Source organism: Notamacropus eugenii, chromosome 1, assembly GCF_028372415.1.
Source record: "Notamacropus eugenii isolate mMacEug1 chromosome 1, mMacEug1.pri_v2, whole genome shotgun sequence".
NCBI classification, from domain to species: domain Eukaryota; kingdom Metazoa; phylum Chordata; class Mammalia; order Diprotodontia; family Macropodidae; genus Notamacropus; species Notamacropus eugenii.
In genome coordinates, this window is record NC_092872.1 from 365,123,345 (window position 1) to 365,141,675 (window position 18,331).

The window sequence follows — 18,331 nt, forward strand, 5'->3', positions numbered from 1 at the left end:
AGGCCCTTTGAAAGTGAAACAATTTAAACTGAGGACTAACCTTTCAAAATAAATAACTCTAATCAAAGATTTTTTTCTTCCCTATCTTGAAAAGTTAAACTAAAAATTATTAAAATTAGCATATTTCATCTTATTTTTACAAAATTTAAGACATGACAATGAGCTGATTCTTAGAAGAATAAATCAAGTTGATTTTTGGAAGGCATTTTTCCAACAAAATTATATGGTATCACAACAGGACATATCCTTCACATCAAAAGTTTGACCAAGGTCATAAAAAGGGTTACTGTTATGAAAATATTCAATTAATTCATCTTAATCTTTTGATATTCAAATAATTTTCTTTTGAAACTCCTATGGATAGTGACAGGAAGGGACTGGAGCTAATGTCAATCAGCCAACCCTGATGCATTTTTTTAAAATAATATGAGTTTTACAAGAAGGAGTCACAGAGAACTGGACAGAACTTCAGTCAGAAAGACCTAAATTCACAATGTCCACCTCTGACATATTGGCCATGTGACTCTGGACAAGTGATTTAATCTCTCAGGGCTCCCAGAACTACTACCACAGGCAAAGAAAAGTCAATGAAGATTTTTTTTAAGCACAGGAGAAATATGCCCAGATCTGTGCCTTGGGAAGATAATCCTGGAATCTGTGTAGAAGACACACAGGAGAAATAGAAAAGGAGGAAAACTTAGAAGCACTTTAAGAGGATAACAGATCAGGCAAGAGGTAATAAAAGCCTGCAGTAAGATGATGGCTATATGAAAAAAGACTTTAGAAATGTTGAAATAAAATGAGCAAGATTTGGCAACTAATTTGATTGGGGGGAGAAGGGGAAGAGAAAAATGAGAGAAAGGGAAGAATAAAAGATATCTCCTAATTTAGGAATCAAACGACTGGGGCCATAGTGGTATCCTCAGAAACAGATACGTCAGAAGTTTGTTGAGTCTGACAGACCAACACACCAACACAGGACAGTCACAGGTTAAAGCAGGAGGATAATGGAATAAAGAGAGATGTAGAATTCTAAAGGGGACTTCTCAGCCCTTGCAAAAGCTTTAGGGACCAGAAGGTACATATTCTTTATTATGGTTTGTTGCACTCCAAATTTATAGTTTTCCTTAATCTTGGTACAAGGTTTATTGATAGCACTATTATTGAAAGTCATGAGTAGCATAATATTTTAGCTAACAAAACAGAGAGAGCCTTCCTATCTTGACTTTAAGTACAAAGGAATACCTAATAAGTCTAAGAGGTGCAGTGAATACAGTGCTGGGCCTGGAGTCAGGAAAACTCATCTTCCCGAGCTGAAATCTGGCCTCAGACACTTACTAGGCTACACAACCCCAGGCAAGTCACACTTAACGCTGTTTGCTTAAGTTTCCTCATCGGTAAAATGAGCTGAAGAAGAAATGGCAAAAAAAGAAGAAATGGCAAACCGCTCCAGTATCTTTGCCAAGAAAACCCCAAATGGTGTCACGAATAGTAGAATGAGACTAAAAAGGACTGAACAACAATGTAGCACACTACTTTACATATAGTGGGTACTCAAATAGTCACAGAAAGACAAGGAAGAGCCTGGCACATGCACTGGGGGAACTTAAAGGGAATAGGGGAGTGGTATGGGGCAGCGCCATACTCTAGTAATTTCTACATGTTAGGCAAAATAGACGAAGATTCCTTTAGTTAGGGGAGAGAAATAGAGGAGGGAAGAAATAGAGATCCCAGGACACCAATCTAAGGGACAATAAGCAAGAGCTCACTCTTATGAAAAACATGGTAGCTTCCAATTTTAACTAAGTTAGCCCATAGTTGGTCTAGGAGCTAAGAATGGGGAAGCTTGCAGAGAGAAAGGAAGAGAATATAATATCTTTCTGCACATACCTCTTTCTTCCTTCCATCCCATCTCCACCACCATTCCTGTCCACAAACAAGTATGACTCCAGATAGCTCTCCTTTACACCATGATGGGTGAGGCCTAGTCCAAGGACTAGGACTCACAACAAACAAGCAAAGACAATGAGAATTAATGCCTACCCAGCAACATAAGCTGTGTATGTCAGAAGAACACTATCACAATACCTTTGGGAAGGAGAAACTATCAAATACTGAGGGAGAAGAGAAGAAACACTATTGTTCCCATAATCCCTTCACCTATCTCCCCTTCTTCTGATCTTCATAAGGGCCTAAATATAAGACGAAAGGATCAAGTCAGAGTGGAAGTTTATGTGATGTGAATTAGATGTTTCCTACTACCACACCGCACCATGATTAGGAGTCAAAGTAGTGAACCCTTCATACCTGGATAAACAGGATGACAAAACCCCCTGAATGGAAGTTGTCCAGGCCCAAGCCTGCACCCACCCCTGTGCCCAGGTATCTAAAGTATCCTCATTACCAGTGTTTCAAGATTTAGCTCCTGTCTCCATAACCCTGTTCCTAATCTTGGCATTAGTGGGCAGTGCCCAAACAGGGGACAAAAGATTTCTGGCTTTACTTTCCCCATTCCTATGTGGAATACAAGCAATAAGCAGCAGTACAGCTGGCATTTACCACAGGAGCTAAAAGTCTTGGCAGTGCTATTTCTACTATTATCCTCCCCCATAGGTATACTGGTAACAGCTCTACCTAAATTGTTCCCCCCACACCTATAAGGAAAAAGGGAGTGCTGAGAGGCAGAACAGAAAAATGGCTTTTATGGAGAATCTTCTAAATTTGGCAGTCACTAAATTTGGCAATCTACTTGCTCTGGGTCTCATGAAGGGTCAACCAGTAGAAAGGAGCTAGTACCAGGTTGCTGTCTAGAAATTTCAGAAGGTTTACAATCCCTGCTTGAAGACAGTACCTTTTTTAAAAAAAGACAGGAAAAGCGTAGAAAGAATGTGTAATATATCAAGGCTACACAACACCAATCACCATCAGGAACATATAAAAAGATTACAAAACAAGAACATACTTCTTGCACTAATTTTAGTTACAACATAGTCCCTTATGTATCCATTGCTTATCTTTACCTTGGAAGTCAAGGAAGATCAAAGCATCCTAATTGGGGTCTCTTCCTCTAAAGTTAAGCCACTTCTGGCACTTACCTACAAGTATTTATTAAGTACAGCATCAATACTATGTTATACATTGTGGGTAATATAAATATGACATAGCCCCTGTCCACAAGAATCTTACAATCTATTTAGCTTGGAAGACAAAACTAGTGAACATAAAATAAATTAGCAAGCTATATAAGACCATTAATAAATAAGCATAAAATTGTTTGGTACTGTTGCATAAAATAGATCACTATAAGCTAAAGTTGTATTAAGTCTTCCTGTAAGAGATTAAAAATTAAGTCTGACCATAAAGAATAAGTAAGTAATCCAGATTAAAAAGGAACATCAGAAACAAAGGAAGAGAGAAAGGAATATACAAATGTGAGGCACTGAAGAGGACAGACTGACTAGAGTGGAAATTGTGAGAGAATTTTGTCTTCTAAGTAAATTAAATTGAACAAATAGGATAAGGATAGATTATGGAAGATCTTAAAAGACAGGAAGCAAGAATTTTGACAATACAGTACAAACCTGGTAATCACTGGTTTTTAACAGAGAAGCACTAATTAATATAGTATTTTAAAAGGATTATCATACAGAAAGAATTTGAGGAGAAAAAAATCAGGAAGACTGACTAGGTTTACTGAAGCAATTTCTTCATCTCTATGTAAAACATATATATATATATGCCTAAAAATCAAATAAGTATGGCATAGTGACTAGAGGTGGCTGCCCTTGGCATCAGAAGATATGTGTGGCTTCAGTTCTGCCTCTGCTAACATCCTGAGTGACCATGGGCAAGTCACTTGGCATTGAGACATAATATAAGACTATAAAAATTAGAAAGAAGCTGTTGACATTTTCCATCACTGATAAGATTACCCATCTGGACTAAATATGTTCAGAATGAAGAAGTGGTACTGGAAAATTCTCAAGCTGCCTTCCCAAAAGAAAATGCGATAATCTTTTATCTGATCCTTTAGAATTCAACATTCCCATATGTTCACTTATCTCTGGCGTATGACTGCTTCATTTTCCTCCACTACAATTAAAATTTCTTTATCACTTCAAGGTCTACACAGCTCTTTCCTCAAAACAAAAAACAAACAAACAAACAAAAACAGGAGCTAGTCAACTGAAGTATTATCTTATTTTACAGATAAGGAAATAGAGTGGCAAAGTGACTTGTCCATAGTCATAAACAAAGCTAGAAAGTCCTACTCTGCTGACTCACTTGCATGGGGGAGATAATCAGGCTTAAATTTGCAGAATGTGTGTTCATCCTTTGTTGCCGAAGAAGACCATGCCATCAGAGAAATAATGACATGACTTGCATTTGACTTTTGTTTTTGAGTGAGGAACGGCTGTGCAGGTCGGCAGAAAAAAAGATCTTGAAGGTCCAATATCAATCTGGGAACACTGTGAGTAGTACGGTACAAAGACAAGCAGGGTATTTTGGTAAATGCAGCATAAAATGTAACATAGACTTATTTTTCAAAACTATAGTTTCCTCATATGCAACCTTTTCTGGGTTTCTGCATATTGAAATGTTAGTGTTTGCTGACATTTAACCTTTTAATGCTTTGAATACAAGACTACAATTTATAATACAATATAATTTACTGTCTTCAGAGGTCCAGAATAGCTAAATTTTTTTTAAAAGTCTATCACCAGAAAGTTAACTATAGGCAATAAATTGTTTTGGCACAACTCATGAAACTAGCTAGGCAGAGAAGAGTTTAATTTGCATCTGAAGATTTAACCATACAAATGAAATAATGTAACCTAATTTAAGCACTAAAGATTTCACTTTAACCAAGTTGATTAATGACTTTTCATGAAGAATTTCCTAGCTATGGATAAACTCATATTTGATAATCTTCCAGTGTTAGTCATCAGTAAGCAGTTCTATCTCCCTTTTTGCCGTAATATTTCTCTCTTTCTCCCCCCCCCCCCCAAAAATGCTTCACTCCTTTTGCAGTCATACCAGACTCTTTGTGAACCTATTTGGGGTTTTCTTGGCAGTGATACTGAGGTGTTTTGCCATTTCCTTCTCCAGCTCATTTTAAAGATAAGGAAACTGAGACAAACAGGATTAAGTGACTTGCCCAGGGTTACACAGAGCTAGTAGGTGTCTAAAGTCAAATTTAAATTCATCCTGAATCCAGGTCTGGCACTCTATCGACTTCATACCTAGATGCCCTAAAAGTTAGGCTAGGTTTTCCTTAATAGGTAATAAAGCCATCCTCAAGACTTGATTGCCTCAGAGAACTAAAGGCTAAGGCTAATATCTAATCCTTGTACTGGGGTACAAAAGAGCCAAGAGGAATTCCAGGCACATTCTGATACTTGGATAGAGGACCACAATAGGCAACTCAGAGGCAAGGGAGGAGCTTGGGTCAGCTAAAACAACTTGGAGTCCTCAATGCATTTATTTGTTGAATAGCCTTTTGCTATGGCTAAGTAAATAGCCTTTTGTTAACTACTGAATGCCCTATGAGTGTCTCATTTCATTCCAATATCAAACATAAACTGCCAAGGAACTAGCCTGAGTCAGGGCCAGCTCAGAATACAAGGGTATCAATGAAGTACTTTGGTTATTTAACTGTTATCTCTGAGCCTTTCTACAGGCCTTTCCCCCATCTTATATCCTAGCTATCTCTTGCATTCAAGTCTTCATCAGAACTTACTATGCTATAGCCTAATTTTACCCACCAATCATATCTCTATTGTCTTCTGGATCACCAATAAATTTTGGTTCTTTGGAGAATGTGATGCTATGTCATTCACTATTATATACTAGAACTAAAAAAGAAAGGTTTTCCATCAGATTTGTCAAAAAACGGCCATTAAAAAGGAAAATTACACCTGTTAGAGAAGACAGGCCAGCTCAACGCTTAGTAGAACTGCGAACATTCATGATTCCAGCCACACTGGAAAGCAATTTGGAATTAGTTTTAAAAAATCACTAAACTATAAAACTCTTTGACTCAGTGATACCACTACTAGTCTTAGTATCCTGGGTAGGCTTCCCTACCATGGTAAGGAATAGCTTGGGATGGCTAGACTTCTACATCAAAGAAAGAAAAGACATATATGCCTAAAAATATTTACAGCAGTATTTTTTGTTATAGCGAAGAACTGGAAATGGGGTATCCATCGACTGGGAAAATCACTGAAAAAAATTATGAAATATGGATGGAATAGGATATTATTGCCACTTAAGAAATTACTAAAGGCAGGGATTCAGAGAACCCTATGAAGATTGTATGATAAGCAGAGTCAGAAGGAAAGTTTATACACTGACAATAATGTAAAGGAAAACTTCTGAAAGATAAGACCAGTCACAACTCCAGAGGACAGATAATGAAGATGTTTCCAGAAGAGGGGAGGGAAGAAGAAGAGAGGGAAAGACACAAGAAGCAAGTTGAAAAGAGCACACAGACAGGAAGGGCTGTATTGGTACTTCTGTGTTAAAGCTTTTGTACTTTAAAAAACAAGGTGTACATAGCAGATTCATCATTCAAAATGTAATCCTCTTTTTCTGTCCTTTATAATATGAAAATATTCAACTATGTTAATGACTTTTAAGCTCATGATAAAAAAAAGTTTAAAAGAGCTGAGTTTTTCTGTTAGGGAATAGCTTGGCAATAGCTGGAAGCACTGTAGATTCCAAGATATAACTTAAACCACTTTCTTTCTCCAATTCAGTCATGATCCATCCATCTGAAGTGTTTGTCCAAGATAAGTGTATGACTCGGCTAACTTAATGGGTTGTTCATCCAATTATATATAATTTGGATAACAGATATCCTTCATCCACTTGAATTTTCTTATTTATGTTGGGCTAAACTCTTTCCTGTGTTTGTTTATCTCATCAAAGAGACTCTATTTGGGGGCTTAATACAATCAATACAATGTCATCCCTCCTTCCCCGTGAACCCCTGTGGTTCCATGACAGTAGCAAACATCTTTGGTGTGTTTGATGCCTTAAAATACTGTTAATCAGAGGATTACTGAACAGTTTTCCATAGCTACACCTACATCAAAGAATCCCGTATGATCTTAAGATATACGTGGAAAATATGTAATGGAACCTTTAAGATGTCAAATGCCTTGCTATAATCAACAAAACCATAAATCAAGTTTATTTGTATTCTCTAAATCCTCCAGTTAAATGTGACCATGAGGAAATCTACTCCAGAAAATTGTTTATAAACACCTGCATTTTCCCTTATACAGGAAATCCCAAAACTCTTGGTGCACTTTTAAGCTTTAATAGTTTTGGTTTTTATCAAGTGAATACAGAAAAGAATGGAAAGACTTTCACTAAATGATGCATTTTTTTTAAAGAAGGAAAACAATATATACTATGGCCAAAACAACATAAGTAACCCCAAAGCAATCAAAAAATGTTGTAAAATTATAAAGCACAAGCTTGGCCCCAAAGAGGAAATATGAGAAGACACAACCCCATTTCTTTGAAGAGACAAGGGTCCACAAGTGTAGAATATGGCATGTCTGATTCTTTTAGGTATTAATTTCACTGAATTTTTTTCTCATCTTCCTTTTTCATTTTTAAAAAATTCTCTGATATAGGGAAGATACTCTGGGAGGCAAAGGGACAGAAAAATGGGGGAAATCTATATGACACAAGAGAAAAGATGTTAATAAGAATCTGTTAAACATCTTGTATTAAGGATGCTCTCCAGAGGTATATAAATTACACCCATTCAAACTGAGATGAGAAAGTACACAAATGGTACCTGTGATTTTTTTTTTCCTAGAAAAACTGAAGAGGAGCTTATAGATTCTCTTTAGAGACACAAAAAAAGGAATTCAGTGTTGGTTTCATTGCATGCAAGACCATTTTTGCCTTTCACAGATCTTGAAAATGGATCTTTGCTTTCAAAACCAGTGCCTTCAGCATGGATTTCTTAAGGCTGCTCCAGCAGTATTTTTCTGATTTTCAGTGTCATTTCTATTTCATAAAGCATATTGTGAACTAAGAGTACAAATGTGATTATCTCTACTGTCACTGACAAAAAATATTTTGTTATGAAGAAATTTGTCCTATTTTCCGTTAGTTGTCCTTCCAGTTTCACATTTAAATGTTACTGTGATACTGTGATGACCTGGCTTAAATGAATCTCACACACAATTTTTGCAAACTCATTCTTCCCCTCCATTGCTAATCTCTGTTTCATGAGATTCTTCAATCTTCCAACATGCTCCTGAACATCAAAATTAAGTGGAGTTATGTTTCTGGAGGAATATACTTCAGGGAATCTGAATGTTTGTTAGGAACTCTGCTTTGTCTAAGTGAAACACACAAAATAGCACTAGAAACACTATGTAAATGAATTTATATTCTAACCTAGGGTTGTTGCCTTTAGCTGTACTCTTACACTTCTTGGCAAATGTGTGATGGCTAAAACAGTTTCTCAGTTTCAGTGTAGTTATTGCTTTATAAAAGTTAACCTTCTTTAGGAAAGGATAATAGTCAAGTCAGTCTTGTCTTCCTTCATCCATTTCCTATTTTTGTGTCAACAACTTATTTAAATGTAATTATTTCCTCTTTATCCTTTCTTCTAATTTGATGTTGATTCTGATGTAACAAGATCTTTTTCCAGCTCTAAATCTATGATCCTATGAGTCAAGTTATTCTGGCTATACAGACAACAGATTTTAAATTGTTATCTCAATAATAATTACCCTTTTCCCTGCCTAAGATACAGAGTATAGGGGTGGGGAACCTGCAGCCTCAAGGCCACATGTGGCCCCTCTAGTTCCTCAAGTGTAGCCCTCTGACTGAATCCAAACTTCATAGAACAAATCCTATTATTGAGGAGATTTAGTCTGTGAAGTTTGGATTCAGTCAAAGAGCAGTACATATGGCCTCAAGGCCACAGGTTTCCCAACCCTGAATTATAATCATTCATTTTGGGAACTGGGGATAAAGAGGAATGATGTTCACTGCATCTTTTGACCCTTCTTAAAGAAAATCATCTTTTCCAATATTTTTCTCAGTAAACTCCAGGGTCGACCTTTGCTCTGAATTCACTGAATATCAAGGTATATAAAATACTTAGTAAGTTTTCACCAAGTTCTCCACAGAATTTCTTCTTGTGTATCACATACTGACACAAACTGCAATCACCTTTGATAAGCATCTACTACACAAGGCATTTTGCCAGGTGCTAGGTATAAAGCCACATAAAAAGTCCCTGCCTTCAAGGAGCTAACATTCAATGGAGTGGTTTTCTTTTTGCTTATATTCCTCATAAGCACTGTAATGAAAGAGCCCATGCAAAGCAAAGAGCTCATTCATGATGGTTCTTCTTGCCTTTGGAGGCACATAATAGAATCATCTCTACAAACTGCTTTGTTTTCTGAGAAACTGCAAGCTATCTTTCCATTTAGCAGCAACCTCCTTCAGGGTTTCATTAAAAGGGAGAATGACACATAATAAAAGACTTAAGAGCCAGAGGGGACCTTGGTTCAAAACTCTCTTATTTTACAGATGAGGAAAGAGATTCAGAAAGGTTAAATAACTAGTCCTAGGCAGGGAGCCAACTTGTACCAGTTTTCACTGACTTTTAAATTTTCAATCTAAACAATTACAATTCAAATCAGCAAATACTACAAATTAGGGTTTTATGCACTGTATTGTCTAGATTTTTTTAAAACGTCAGAGAAAATGTTAGTAACATAGATAAAACTTTAAAAATCCTCGTAAAGTGACTTCTATTATAGCAAAGCGGATTCTGAGGATGAACTGTATAGGTTTTCTATCCAATTGCACAGTTCAATGATCAAAAGACATTCTACATTCTCTACCCACCTCCTTTTTCCCTTTCTGGTTAGGCCAAACTCTCAAATGTTTATGCATCTCAAACTTCATGTTACTATAGTATTTAGCCCATAATCAACAGAAGAATACTACATGAAATAATGAAGTGACTGTCAAACTCTGAGTTAAGGAGAAGTAAAGTCCAAATACCTTCTCTGATACTAAGCTAGCTATGTAACTATTGTGAGCCTCAAGCAACACTAAGATTGTAAGTTATATACTAAATGCAGTCTGAGCTAGACTTGTATGATATCCAAAAAGCAATTACAACTACATTACAAAATAATACAGAAAAGATATAAAAATCAACTGTTTTAATCACTTTACATGTTAAAAACTCTAAAGAGTCTAAATTTTAATCAAACCTTTTTTTCTACTTTAAAACAGTGGCAGAAGCTTTGTATTTGTAGTGCAGTTCCTAACCTAATTTTTCCCCACAGCTTACGGCTATCTGTTCAATAAATTATATAGTCAAGCTATCATGTAAAGGCTACGGCTAGGTTAAGGAAAAAGAGTAAGAATCTCTTTCTCAGTGGTAAAAGGTATGAATTAGCTATAAGGCATCACAATTTAGTGGTAATTATTTACACTGCAAAAGAACATTGCATTATATGAATCATATCAGGGCATTTTAACTGGAATGTTCTGTCCTCTCCTGGAGCATGTGAAATTAACTGATAGAAACAAATTTCAATCAATGTTCTAAGGACACATATATTGTCTAAAAGAAAGCATTTGTGTATTGTCCCACCGTCACATTACTGAAGTCCATAAAAATTAAGTTTTTAAGCATTAAACATAGGACTCTTAAATAGCTGACCAAATGAAAGGTTCAAAAAAGATGTAGGCAAAACACCAGTCAAAACAAAATTGAGCTCTAGACATAACTGGTCTGCTACTCAACAAATGTATAGAATATGTTTACTATATGAATCCTTTGCCCACTTGTCCTACCACCAGTCATGCTTAGTCAATTTCACAACTCTAAACTGTATGAATGATCCAGAGCATTTTATAAAACTAAGTTAGCTAAATTAATCCAAAATTAACATGGTACCTACATTTCAACAAAATGTAACAGATGACTTTAAAAAATTAATTTTATGGGAGCCTCATTTTATAAGACATATTTGGGCTTTCCCATTCTTCTTCAATGTTAAGGCAAAAATTGTATATTCCTAGAGATAACCTATTTCTATTTGCAAACATCTTTCCTAGTTGTGAAAATTTACAACGGCATTAAATCCTTTTACAATTTGTTTTCACCCCTCTCTCCCCTCCAACTTCTTTCCACCCAGTCAAAAACAATAAATGAAGTATAGTATCAAGCTTTTACTATGTAAGACATAAGAGTGTTAGGGATATAAATATAAAAGTGAAGACACTGGTCTTCAGGAAATTACATTCTAAGGGCTGAAGAATATAAGAGGGGGAGACATATAGGAGAATGGAGGGATATTTTGTTTTGAAAAGTAAAGAGATAATAAGTGGAATCACCCTTTACAGTAACAGTGGCAGAAGTGATCCGATTATGACTTCAGAATTGGAAGAGGTGGAGATTGTGCATATAATTACAGCAAGGAAGTCAAGTATGGCTGAAGACAGGACTGAAAATAGTAAACAAATGGAAGTAACCATTAATCAGGACAGGGGGCCCCAAGGTAGGAGTTCCAACATGAAAATGTTTTGAGTCCTCTAGGACATAGTAGCTGGGCATAATTTCTGGTTATGGTGGCACAATAGCTGCTGAGGAAACTGTTGGAGAACCATGGAGATGGATCAGCCAGGGCATGTGTTCCAAAGGTGAATGCATTACCTGCATGATTTCTGGAGGGCTAGTTCAAAGGACGCTGTTCCAGGAGGGGAGAAGGGAGAAAGCATCTGAGCAAATGGCAAGATAACACAGCTAAATGGCTGGATATATAATTAAAATTATACATTTGGTCTTTTTCCATACTTATTGATAATACAATCAAGCAGCAAGTTCATCTTTGCAATATGGTCAGACTGGCAAACAAATCAAGAGAGATGTAAATTAACTAATTATCAGTGGCTTCTTCCTAGGTGGAAAAAAGTGTAGTTACCAAATATACTTATCAGCAATAATGGCTACCATCTCTACTTCACAAGCATCCAAGTCAAAATCCAATAAAAAGAAACAACTATTTTGGAAGCAAATTCAGAACAAGTACAGCTGTTTCAGCAAGGAAAAAATATTAATTTTTACTTCTACTTCAGTAACACTCACAGAATTTTAAAGCTGAAAGATGCCTCAGACATTATGTGGTACAACCCATACCTGAAAAGGCCTCTGAACTAAATAATATCTGAGAAGTGATTATCCAATCTCTGCTTGAAAACAGTTTTCATTCCAATGACAGAGAACCTACCAACTACTTAGGCAGCTTTTTCCACTTTAGTACCAATTGATGGGAAATTTTTCCGTTCATTTTCTTCCTTCCAAGTTCTACCCACTTCCCCATGTTCTGTTTGGGACAGAATAGAATATCTATTCCCTCTTCCATGTGACAGATACTTATAGACAGCTCTCATTCTCCCTACCAACACCCCTTCCTTTGGCTTAAAATCTCCAATTCTTTCAGCCTATTTTCAGCTCGTATTAAGCCTTGTCAAAATATTAGATGGCCTACTCTAGACACCCTGCTTACCAACATCCTTCCTAAACTGTGGAACTGAAAAATTAAATATGTTCTGACCAGGACAGTATAAAAAGGAACTATCAACTCCTCATTCCTAGAAACCGTATCTCTCAGTTTAATTCAAGATCACTTTTTTTTTTTTTTTTGGAGGGAGGAAGAGAGGCGTACACATCATAATGTTGATTCAGGACTTGTAGCCACTAAAACTCCCAAATCTTTTATAGACAAAGATTGAGATTTTAAATTCATTATCCCCAACAAACTACATAGTATTAGATTTGGCCCAAAATTCTAGTCAAGAGCTTTTGCTGTGATCTGCAAATTTCATAAGAGTTTCATCTATGCCATTATCCAAGTCAGTGATTAAAAAAAAAAATGATATAGAGCACAAAGCCAAATACATACATCCCTGAGGCATTCCCCTGGAGACCTCCTGCCAAGCTGACATCAAACTGTTAATGACTACTCTGAGTTTAGCCATTCAACTAGTTCCAAATCCATCTATCTATACTATTATATAGCCCACATCTCTTCTACAAAAGCATGAGATATTATATCAAACACTTTGCTCAAACTAGATAGACCTCCCTTACTTGCAAGTTTAAAAATCAAAAAAAAAAAGAAATAGGTTAATCTGGTATGCATGACCTGCTCTTGATGATGCCATGAATGTTCTTTATAATCAATCCCTTCCTTTTCTAGATGTTCACTAAACATCACTTTAATAATGCACTTTAGAATTTTCCCAGAAAGCTAAGTCAAATTCACTATAGTTTACAGATTCTGTTCTCTTCTTAAAATAAAAAAATTGAAAGATTTGCCTTCTAGACCTGCCTCTTCCATCCTCCACAATCTTTCTGACAAAAGATCCTTAATCACATTGCCCAGCCCTTTCAGTACCTAAGGATGTAACTTACCTGAGCCAGATAACTTGATTTAAAAGCAGCTTGGTGCTATGTTACTATCTCCTGGTATCAAATGCCTATTAGCCATTTTTATTCTGTCTTGCAAAAGGTCATCCTCCTAATCAAATAGATGCAAAAGAATTTAGCAGCTCTTTTTTCTCTAACTTTAATTATTTCATCCACCCCTAGCAAAAGTGCTGGTTCCTTTTTAGACTTTCCTTCTTCCTCCTATATAACTTAAACTTCTTTGTTGTCCTTGGCTTTCCTCAACCAACTCACCTCACTTAAGGAACATTCTGACGCTATTCTTAAAGTGCCATGCTTTAGTATTCACCTTCCATTTCTTGCTCTAGCTTCCATCTTCTATTTTTCTTAAAAACTTGAGTTTATGTGAATAATCTACATATCCACATCAGTGTCTTCAGACAACTCCCATATTTATCACAAATACTTCCCCTTTGTGTCTTCAGAATTTCATTTTGAGAGCTTCACGTCTCTGCAGGGCTGACTTCCCCTACACAATTTTAATCTTTAGGATCCTACTTGTGTGTTCGTCCTTCATTGCTGGAGAAAACCATGCCATCAGAGAAATAATGACATGACTTGTACCTGACTTTGGTTTTTTGGGGTTTTTTTGAGTGAGGGAGAGCTGTGCAAGGCACCAGCCTCACTTCTCCTCCAGAGCCATCTGAATCTAGTGACCAGATACTTATCAGTATGACTGGAGATGACCCAGGATGAGGCAATTGGGGTTAAGTGACTTGCCCAAGGTAAGGTCACACAGCTAGTGAGTGTCAAGTATCTGAGGTGAAATTTGAACTCAGGTCCTTCTGACTCCTGCACTGGTGCTCTTTCCACTGCACCACCTAGCTGCCCCTGGATCCTACTAACCCTTTCTTTGAACCCTCTGAAATTTGTTCTTCCTGTAGCTCCATGGTTTTTAGTTTCTTGCCTAAGAATTTGAAATCTTTGGTAATACTGCCAGAAGAGCCTATAAAACAAAATTTGGCTCATGAAAAAAATCAGACTATATATATATATATGTATACTCAATCAAAAACATGGGAACCAAGGTTTAATTTCCATTTAGCAGGTGCTCCCTTCAGGTATCCTACAGTAAAATATCCTATAATCTGACATGGTAGTATCAATCAGCAGATGATAAAATGAAGGGAATAGGGAACAAGGTGCCTTCTTCCCATTTAGACAACATACTAAAAACAGTTCTGACAAGACAATTCACTTCAGAGTGACAATCTTCTTTATATTTCTCATACTCCCAAAATCTTTCAGGGTTATATAAGCCCAACATATATCAGCAAACACATTTTGTCACATTACTGTACCTACACTCACAAACACAAGCAGTCCTGCAGCTGCAACAAGAACTTAGGTTGAGTGTGGTCTAAGTACAATGCAAAGCCAGAATTTAGGGATGTGATCTTACAAATAAAGTAAATAAGTCGTGATTTTTCTTGCCATGAATGTATTCAATTAAAGAATAAAATTTTTCTTCATGACAAAGGCAGCAGCATAATTTCGTTCATATTCAGAATTTTTAAAGACTTTTCAAATCAAAGTTTACACATGAAAAACTCATCTCCTTAATTAATAAGCCTATGATTTAAGCAGCATGGTTCCAAATGGAATTTGCTTCCCACAAACTTAAATGTGAGTGTAACACATTTATTCTCCAAGTAACTTCTTAGTTAAGGAAGTCAAAGTAGAGCACTAGTGTATGAGCTCTTTCCATTCAATGTCAGCCAAGTATTAAGTCTTTTCCTTAAAAGAAATTCAAGTATTTTGAATGCTGAAGCATAATGGCTAAGTTACCATTACCATGCCTGAGAAGTAAAATTTAATTTCCTTAGAAATTTATTGGACTATGCAGAGAATAACAAAAAGTTCTGAGCTCAAAATCAACACAACTAAAAAATACTGAACACCAGAATTCACCTGCTCTCTACTAGAACATTTTTTTCCCCACATATTAGTTGTTTCAGGTGCTGTTAGCCCACAAGACCCCATCGTATTAGTCTGGTACCCTCCCTTGTGAAAAAGTAATATCACATTTGACTCTAAATCTATCCTGCTCACATAGAACTCCTTTTCTTTTCCAGATTTTCAATCCACTATGTTTAGTATTTGAGAATGAGAAGTAAGGTAGTAACACTGAATGAGTAAGTGACTTTCACTTTTAAAATCCAATGAACAGTTTCATTTTTTACTTTTTGATGCTTATGTAGGGCTGAGCTAATAGCAGTTATCAGATTGACTTACAAAAGTAAAATGACAAAGAAATCTAGGAAAATGTGAGAAACGAAACAGTACTTTTAGCAAAGGAAATGTGAGGGAGAGGTAGTACCTGAGTTGAGCCTTGAAAGAAAAGAGAGTAATTTAGAGAGAAATGTGGAGGGAATTCATGGGAGAGAAAAATATCTATTAAGACTAGGAAACTCTAAGTAGTACAATTTGTATAGAAAGTAAAAGGGTAGAAGACTGGGTAGAAGAAAAGAAATATAATGAAACAAAGCCTGGAAAATAGGTTCAAAGAGCAATGTGGTATAGTAGCTGGCCTCACACAGTTAGGAAAACCTGAGTTCCTGACACATACTGTGTGAACCTTGGCAAGTCATTTAAACTCTCAGTGCCTTGGGCAACTCTCTAGTACTATAAATTACAGAGGAGGAGCTGATCCGGAGCTCCCTGGTGTAAAACTACTGAAATCATCCTGCTGATCGATGAGGCTGAAGCCCAGTTTTCAAGGACCTGAGAAGTTTGTATTTTACCCTATAAGAGCCACTAAATGCCCTCAAGCAAAAAAGAGATGGTTCCCCCACTATATTATTCTGGCAACTGGGCAAAGGAAGTAAAAATCAGAGGATATTGAAGACTGAGGAGGGAGGGAGAAAGAAGAGGCAAAGATAGGGTGAAACACACCTCTCAGGGCAGAGGTGGCATGCTGCATACTAACAGGGCAAAATGAGATATATAGATATATTCGCTTCCCACAAACTTAAATATACATATACATAGTCACGCATAAGCAATGCACTGTTTATTGTTACTTAAAATGTATTTCTTTGTTGACAGGTTCTATGGAGTGATAGGGAATGATAGTCATTTACAGAAAGTATCAGTAAAATTAGATTTTAAAGATTATGAGATTGGATTTTATCTATTTTCCTTTCCTATTTCTTAGAGAAAGGAAAGAGCAACAATACACTAGTGTACCTAAAAGAATGTTTAAGACCAAAAGCTAGGGTTAGCAAGCACATTAAAGTTAAGTACAGTGAGAAGAAACAGGAAAAGTACAACTTGGAAATAAGTCAGAAGAAAAAAATGTGAAGTCTTCACTTTGAAGATCCTAAAATTAAAAAAAATTAGTAAATTAGATAATTATATTCTTAATAATAACTATCTCTTAAATGCTCTATGTGAAATGACATCAACTTTTTAGAACTAAACCTAAAAGGCCCCAAATTAAGGTGTCCCAATTAAGTTTCTGTCAGTTGTGCTGACCCTGTAAATACAGTAACAAAAATAATAGCTAACATTTTGCATCTCTTCAAAGTTTTTAAATCACTTAACAAATATTGCCTCGTTCTATCACCACAACAACACTGGGATGTACATACTATCCCTATTTTACAGATGAAGAAACCAGGGCATACAGAAGCTAAGCGAATTGCCCAAGGTCACACAATTATTAAGTTTGTTGAGGCCAAATCTGAATTTAGGTCCTATTGACTCAAGATTCTATCCACTGTGCCACCTAGCAAAGCTGTTTGACTTCAATTCTTTGATTCGAAGAGGGCTAATACAAAGGGCCTTTTAAAGTGCAGTAAAGTTAAATTTAACTACAATGACATCAAATCATATTTCCTATCGTACTCATTTATCCCATCCACGAGCTTAATCAATAAGTTCTTTTTAAATGATAAGACCTTAGGTTCACCAACTATATTTATCCTTTTTTTCCCTTCAAATTAACTACTCCTACAATCAGAAATAAACTAAAACAATGTGCTCTAGGACTACACTCGAAAGCTAGGACCATAGGTGTTAATTTTCAGTTGTCACCCAGTATGTACAATAAAAAGATTTTCTTTGCCTATTTTATTCATCAGAAAAATGTTAAATTTTCTCCTTACCAGCAAAGGCATTTATTTTCTGAACATGTAAGGTTCAGACAAAAGGTTAAAAAAAGTGGCATTATTTCTGAAGAGTATAACCATCTCCAGGAATTTACAATTCAGGAATATTCTTTAAATGTTAATTTTCATTCACTGAGGTAGAGATATCTATATCTGATTCTGAGGTTACCAATACAACGTGTAGATATATGTATATAACAGATAAATAGCCTTCATTTTTATTAATGCAAACTCACAAAAGTCATTATAACAGTAAATCCATTTCAGCCATTTTCGGTTTTTAAAAAATGACATGGCCTCTTAAAAAAATTAACACACAATTTTCATTCCAAGAAACATTTCATGGAACAAATACCATCTTAAGCCCCTACCTTATTCCTAACTCCAAGAACTTACATCATTTCACATAAATCCTTAAAGTTATGAGAAATATTGCCCAAATTTTAAGTTACAGAAACTGGAACATAGGTCAGAAGTTAAAGCTCTCCAGAATGCAATTGAAATACTCCCTTTTCTTTTGTAAGTCTAAGTGTGAAGAGTCAGTATCTCAAATATACTGAGGATTTCAACTACAAATGGTAAACATATCACAAGCATTAATGCTTGTCGTCTACCATTTATTTCCCATAAGCCAGCTCCTCCACCTTACCCAGTATGCTTCCAGAAGACAGGGTCATCATTTTTCTTCACATAAGTATGTAGGGGG

General features: G+C 36.1%; 1 protein-coding gene across 11 annotated transcripts in view; it reads right to left on the reverse strand.

The window, feature by feature from the left end:
- FAM13B (family with sequence similarity 13 member B) overlaps window positions 1–18,331 on the reverse strand; it is a 176,753-nt gene that overhangs the window by 91,711 nt on the left and 66,711 nt on the right. The window lies entirely within an intron of this gene.